We start from the raw sequence: 6,679 nt of genomic DNA on the forward strand, positions 1-6,679 counted from the left end.
GCAAAGAATGCGGGCTTATTTGAGTGTTAGAAGTTCATTGATTGTCTATGTGAGAATCCAATATCCTTTGATGATCTTGGACATTGGTGAGAACGGTTCTCAAATCCTTGAATTGTTGATCATATTGGGCTTCTCTTTGTTGTGACCTAGCATCCATTTCTTTCAACATTCCTTCAATGAAAGGGTTTGGAATTGGGGGTTTAATGAGAGGAGGTTGATTAGGACTTTGTTGTTGTTGGGAATGATGATGTTGTTGGTCTTGTAAAACATAGCGTTCTTGTTGGTATGGGTCTTGTTGTGAAAAGGATGAGAAAGTGTAATATGAATGCCCAATACCACCACAATTCTAACTAGTAGGAGCATATTGATGATAATTTCTTGGAGGAGAACTTGGTTGAGAGTAGGTCCTTGGTGGTGACCTAGGCTCTTGAACATAGTAGACCTTGGGGTGATTTGGTCTTTCTTCATGATAAGCATTTTCATGCTTCCTCTCCACCAAAAAGCTATCAAATTTCTTTGACAATTCATCCAACTTGGCTTTGTTTTCCAATTTTAGCTTTGAAGGTCCTTCACTCTTGGACTCATTTTCTCTTCCATAGTCACCTTCTCTACTCCATATCTAATTTCATATCGGAAATGTTTTGGATCAACTCCGCGATTTGGGCATTTTTCATCTTGTCAAAGTTGCCACCGGAGGCCGCCACAATCATATCCCTAAACCTTTGCTCAAGGGTTTTAAAGAAAATTTAGTTTGTCATCCATTTGGGGATTCCATGATGTGGGCAAGAGGTAAGAAGGTCTCTAAATCTTTCCCATGCTTCACTCAAAGTCTCAAGATTATGTTGCTTGAAGGTTTGGATTTCATGCCTTATTGTAGCGGTTTTTGAAGGAGGGTAGAATTTGTTGATAAAAGCCTTTGACAAGCTTTCCCAAGTAGTGAAAGTACCCGGTTCATGTGAATTCAACCATTTTCTAGCCTTATCCTTCAAGGAAAGAGGAAAGAGCATAAGAAGAATTTGCTCTTCCGTGATGCCATCATACTTGATCATACCCGCTTTTTCCTTGAATAAGACAAGATGTTCATGAGCATCTTCACTCTTCAAGCCATGAAAAGTATCTTGTTGAATAAAGGAGATTGTATGATGACGGAGCTCAAAAGTATTAGGAGCAAGAACTCCATAATTAATCGCCGAGTAAGACCGATTAGGATTCGGTCTATGGTAGTAACCTATTGGTTGGTCCGTCATCTCTTTGTCAATGAAGTTGGTTCTTGGTGTATTTGGTGGGCTAGGTGAGTTTGAATGTTGTGAATGGGTGGGTGAGTGATTTGGAGAGTGGTTTGGTGAATGATTTGGTTGAAGGGTGGAGATCTCCTTAGAGCTGATAGTGCTAACTGACACGGCAGTCGTATACCTATCAAAAATAACCAACTGGCTCTAACTAATATAGCTAGGGAAGTCGGGTCGAATCCACAAGGAGATGGGAAAATGTCAGCCTCGTCTAAGTCCGTCAAGGTAACCAATTTGGGGGGTTTTAATTGATTGATTCTAAACTAATGATAAGGATAAGGAAAAGAAAATAAGAGAATAAAGATAGATCAAGTAGAGAAAACAGCTAAGACAGACGGTTCACCATAATCATTCAGTCAAGTAATCTGGGTCTCAGGTCAATGCAAATACGGTCTGAGGGGCAATGAATATCTCCTTTCGGTCTCAATTCACTCTAAAGCACAAATAGCTTAGCTTTCGCCCTAACTATAATGTCCTATTGTTCGCTACTAGTCTCGCCTATTACAACCTTTCGGTCCAGGTCAAGGGTCACTAAGATATAAATGCCTAATTGCGTCGACTCAATTAAACAGATACAATTAATTGCAGCAGTTAACAACAAAGAATATACCAGATTAACCCAATAAATCGATTACTTTCCCTTCATAATTATGGATCCCCTATAATCTTAGCAAAGGGGAATTTGCTACGCATCATCATTGAACTAACAATAACAACATATAGATAATTGAAACTAAACATGATAATAAACCTAATGAAGATTGAATTAAAGTAGAGATGAAATAATAAGAGGAGAATAACAACACAAATGCAATAATTATGATTAAAGGATGAAAGAAGAATAATAATACCAATCGTAATCCAAATCTGAGTAGCAAAAGTGTAAAGCAAGAACAAAAATCCAAGAACAGTAGCCAAAATTTGACACGGCAGTCGTATACCTATCAAAAATAACCAACTGGCTCTAACTAAAATAGCTAGGGAAGTCGGGTCGAATCCACAGGGAGATGGGAAAATTTCAGCCTCGTCTAAGTTCGTCAAGGTAACCAATTTGGGGGGTTTTAATTGATTGATTCTAAACTAATGATAAGGATAAGGAAGAGAAAATAAGAGAATAAAGATAGATCAAGTAGAGAAAACAGCTAAGACAGACGGTTCACCATAATCATCCAGTCAAGTAATCTGGGTCTCAGGTCAATGCAAATACGGTCTGAGGGGCAATGAATATCTCCTTTTGGTCTCAATTCACCCTAAAGCACAAATAGCTTAGCTTTCGCCCTAACTATAATGCCCTATTGTTCGCTACTAGTCTCGCCTATTCCAACCTTTCGGTCCAGGTCAAGGGTCACTAAGATATAAATGCCTAATTGCGTCGACTCAATTAAACAGATACAATTAATTGCAGCAGTTAACAACAAAGAATATACCAGATTAACCCAATAAATCGATTACTTTCCCTTCATAATTATGGATCCCCTATAATCTTAGCAAAGGGGAATTTGCTACGCATCATCATTGAACTAACAATAACAACATATAGATAATTGAAACTAAATATGATAATAAACCTAATGAAGATTGAATTAAAGTAGAGATGAAATAATAAGAGGAGAATAAAAACACAAATGCAATAATTATGATTAAAGGATGAAAGAAGAATAATAATACCAATCGTAATCCAAATCTGAGTAGCAAAAGTGTAAAGCAAGAACAAAAATCCAAGAACAGTAGCGAAGTATAGAGTAAAAGTCAGTGAGAGAGGGGGGGGGGGGGGTCAAGTTACGTTGTTCCCCCTGCCTTATACAAAAAATCCACTCTAAACCTAACCTATGGACTAATTACAAAAGCCCATATGAAAATTAGGCGGAAAAAGTCTATAGAAAGATAAACCACTCGATCGAGTGGAAATAAACCACTCGATCGAGTAACTAGCCATCAAACCTCTCGATCGAGTGGAAATAAACCACTCGATCGAGCACTCCTTGCAATGTCTTCCTTTGTGTAAGCTTGAACTGCTCGATCGAGCAACTCCAATAAATAAAGCATTTGATCGAGTGATAAATCTAATCGATCGAGCTATCTTGGCACGTAAGACATTAAAATACTTCCCGAAACTAGCTCAGGCGTCTTCCAGGTGTTAGATTTCCAAGCTCCGGCTCCTTACTCTCCTTAAATGCATGCAATTGGGACAAAATAGGCTCGATTTAGCTCCTCTTTGGTTTATTCCTGCAAATTACATAAAACGAACCAAAGTAGAATATTCGGAGGTATTTGCAGCTAGATGCTACATAAATTGTACGGAAATGCATGTAAAAATGAGGTAAAAACCTTATATAAAATACACGCATCACTAACCATCCTCTTACCCGGAAAGACTTCTCAATCTCTCGATCAAGACGGAAAAGAGAACTAGTGTTGCGCCTATACAGAAACTTGATGCGTGTCTTTTATATGATGTTTTACATCCTATTTTCCACGTATTTCATAGCTCATTTGTGTAGTTTAAACTACCATTTCCCCTATTTCCGTCTATTTTCGTGTTTTTGTACATTATTGCAGAAATGTGAAGAATCCAGCAAAAATCGAGCTAAATCCGTCCCCGAGTATCCTGCATTGCATTTGACGTGAAGTATTCACTCAAGGAACGAGCTTGGTGCGCATTTCAAGGCCCGAAAGACAAATCCACGAGATCATAGAAGTCAAGTACCAGCTAGAGCAGTCGATCGACCACTACTTTCAGTCGATCGACCAACTCACGGGCTCCAGAAGCTACTGTACACTGCTATTCTGTCGATCGACCGCCATGCTTAGTCGATCGACCACATCGCTGCTTCAGACGAATTAAAAGATCGAGGAACTTGAAGCCCATTGTGTTTAGGTTTTAATAATAAGTGTTACGTATATTTGCTATATAACGTAACCTAGTTTCCAGAGTTTTTTCATCTAGTTTTTACCTCACTTTACATTCAGTTTAGTTTTATAAAATAATTAGGGTTTGGGAAACTATTTTCGCATTGGATTTTCGTTGTGCTTTCAATCATTCCGTTACAATCCTTCCGCAATTTCGGTATTCACTTACTCTTATTCCATTTCATCTTTATTGCATTGATAGTTTAGAAATTGCTAGTTAGTTTCCCGAGACCGTAATCATCGTTTTATGTTAATCGTTTGTTCTATTATTTCAAGCATGAATCCTTCTGTTAACTTCATTAATTTTATTGTCGTTATCGTTCTTAGCATGAGTAGCTAATTTATTCGTGCTAGGATGTATGGGAATTATAGTGTAGGCGGCAATATAATGAACACGGCCTGATTCGCGTGTTGGTCGATCGACCGCCATGCCTGGTCGATTGACTGACCACGTGAGGTTTTATTTTCGTTTTAATTGTTTTAATTCTTTATTCGACGAATCGAGTGCACATGACTAGTTGAATGTTTAGGATATGACTGACCCATTAGATCGAGAGATAGGGACAGTTGTTAGATCACCAATTAAAATGACTAAACTATGCTGAGATCGAAAGATAGGTAAAGTTTAGACCGTTAGTCACTTTTCAGGACGAAAGTTAGTATTAGTGATATTAGGGGCCTATAGTGAGATCGAAAGATGCTATTTGTTAAGAGTGGACCGAGAGGACCTCTTTATTTCCCGCCTCATGTGTTTGATTTAGACCTGTTTAGTATGCTGCCGCCGAAACTATAACGAACCGACCATCCTAGTACCCCTTCTTTTATCTGTTTTAACTGTTAATTTAGTTTATTGTCTTTATTTGCTATTAGTATAGACCAAATCAAATCAACCCCCACTTTCGTTACCTTAGACTAAATTAGACAATTAGAAATTACATTCGCCTCCTTGTGGTTCGACCCTGTTACCACTAGCCTAGGTTAGTTTTAATAGGAAATTATAAATCTTATTTTTGGTACTCACAACGACGGGTATCAAATTTTGGCGCCGTTACCGGGGAGGCAATTGTTCTAATTTTTAGTTGTTTTTATTTAGTCTTTCTTTAGTTTAAGGGACTTTCGTTCCTTAAACTTTTCTTATATTCTTTTTATAGTTTCTTCTTATGCTTATCACGCAGTCACGGGGTGGTGAACTAGTACCATTCAATCCCGAGATCGAGAAATCCTTGCGCGAGTTGAGACGATCACAAAGGGTATTACCGACAGAGGAAGAGCCGAGTACTCTGTCAAGTTACTACGAGAACGCTCTGTTCAAGAAGATCCACCTACATCTCCCCGCCTCTACTTCTTCAAATTTGAGACAGTCACTTCTCCAGAAATTTCAGTCGTGGCTGAAGAAGCAACTATTGCTAGTCACTCAGAGCCGACAGCTGCGAATCTCTACAAAGGATTCAAACTACCTGGGGAGGCGAGAAAATTCGAGCCGAAGCCTTACTATATTAACCTGGTTGAGAGAAACCAGTTCGGGGGAGCTGCAAATGAAGATGCAGCCAAGCATATGGAGATTTTTATTGATTATTGCTGCTCTATACCCCCGCCGACCGGTGTGACCCAAGACCAGATCAAGGAGACCATGTTCATTTTCTCCCTTCGTGATGCTGCAAGGGAGTGGTATAGAGATCTGGATCGAGCCGCTCATGGGATCACCGACTGGAATTCATTGGCCTTGGCATTCTACAAGAAATACTTCTCTGCCTCGAAGACGAATGCCATTAGAGCTCAGATCACGAGCTTTAAACAGGGGCCTGATGAGAACTTTCATGAAGCATGGGTCCGTTTCAAGAAACTGGTGCGAACCATACCGCACCATGGGTTCGAAAAATGGAGTCTTTGCAATCAGTTCTATAATGGGCTGTATGACGATCAGAGGGCTATTTTGGATGCTGCAGCCAATGGCCGATTTGCTGAGAACATGGGAGAGACTAAGGGGTGGAAGATCATTGATGATTTGGCCACTCATAAGGCTGAATATGGGAATTCGAGAGGAAACCAGAGGAGAGCTGCTGAATCTTCCTCTGTTGCTGCACTAGAAGCTCTCACTGCAAGGTTTGACAAATATGAGTTGGGAGGAGCTTCTAAAGGAGGGATGTACCATGTTAATGTTGTTTCAGACGGTCTTTTCGTCTGTAGAAGATGTGGAGCTGAGGGGCATGTCTCAGAGAATTGTTCTGTCCCCTTCGAGTCTTGCGCTGCCTTTCAACATTATAGGCAGACAAACACATACTATGAACTGAATGTCCACCCCAACTTGAGGTGGAGTAGCCAGAATGTCCTGAATCCGACTCAACCTCCACTACAGCAGCAGCAGCAAGCCTATGTGCCTCCACATAAGCAGCCATATCAAAAGCCTTCGTATGTTCCCCAGCAGCAGCAACAATCCCAAAATTCCGAGTTCACCGAGTTGAAGAACTTATTGCTGAAGG

General features: G+C 39.9%; 2 non-coding genes across 2 annotated transcripts; one reads left to right on the top strand and one right to left on the bottom strand.

Annotated features, from left to right (window-relative positions):
- Nucleotides 1–768: 768 nt before the first annotated feature.
- Nucleotides 769–875, top strand: LOC141640215 (small nucleolar RNA R71). The gene has a single exon (XR_012542905.1). It is a non-coding gene; the product is annotated as a small nucleolar RNA R71 (small nucleolar RNA).
- A 5,089-nt stretch (nucleotides 876–5,964) lies between these two features.
- On the bottom strand, nucleotides 5,965–6,071 carry LOC141640224 (small nucleolar RNA R71). The gene has a single exon (XR_012542913.1). It is a non-coding gene; the product is annotated as a small nucleolar RNA R71 (small nucleolar RNA).
- Between the last annotated feature and the right edge of the window lie 608 nt (nucleotides 6,072–6,679).

The sequence above is a fragment of the Silene latifolia genome, unplaced genomic scaffold (assembly GCF_048544455.1).
Source record: "Silene latifolia isolate original U9 population unplaced genomic scaffold, ASM4854445v1 scaffold_73, whole genome shotgun sequence".
Taxonomy (NCBI): domain Eukaryota; kingdom Viridiplantae; phylum Streptophyta; class Magnoliopsida; order Caryophyllales; family Caryophyllaceae; genus Silene; species Silene latifolia.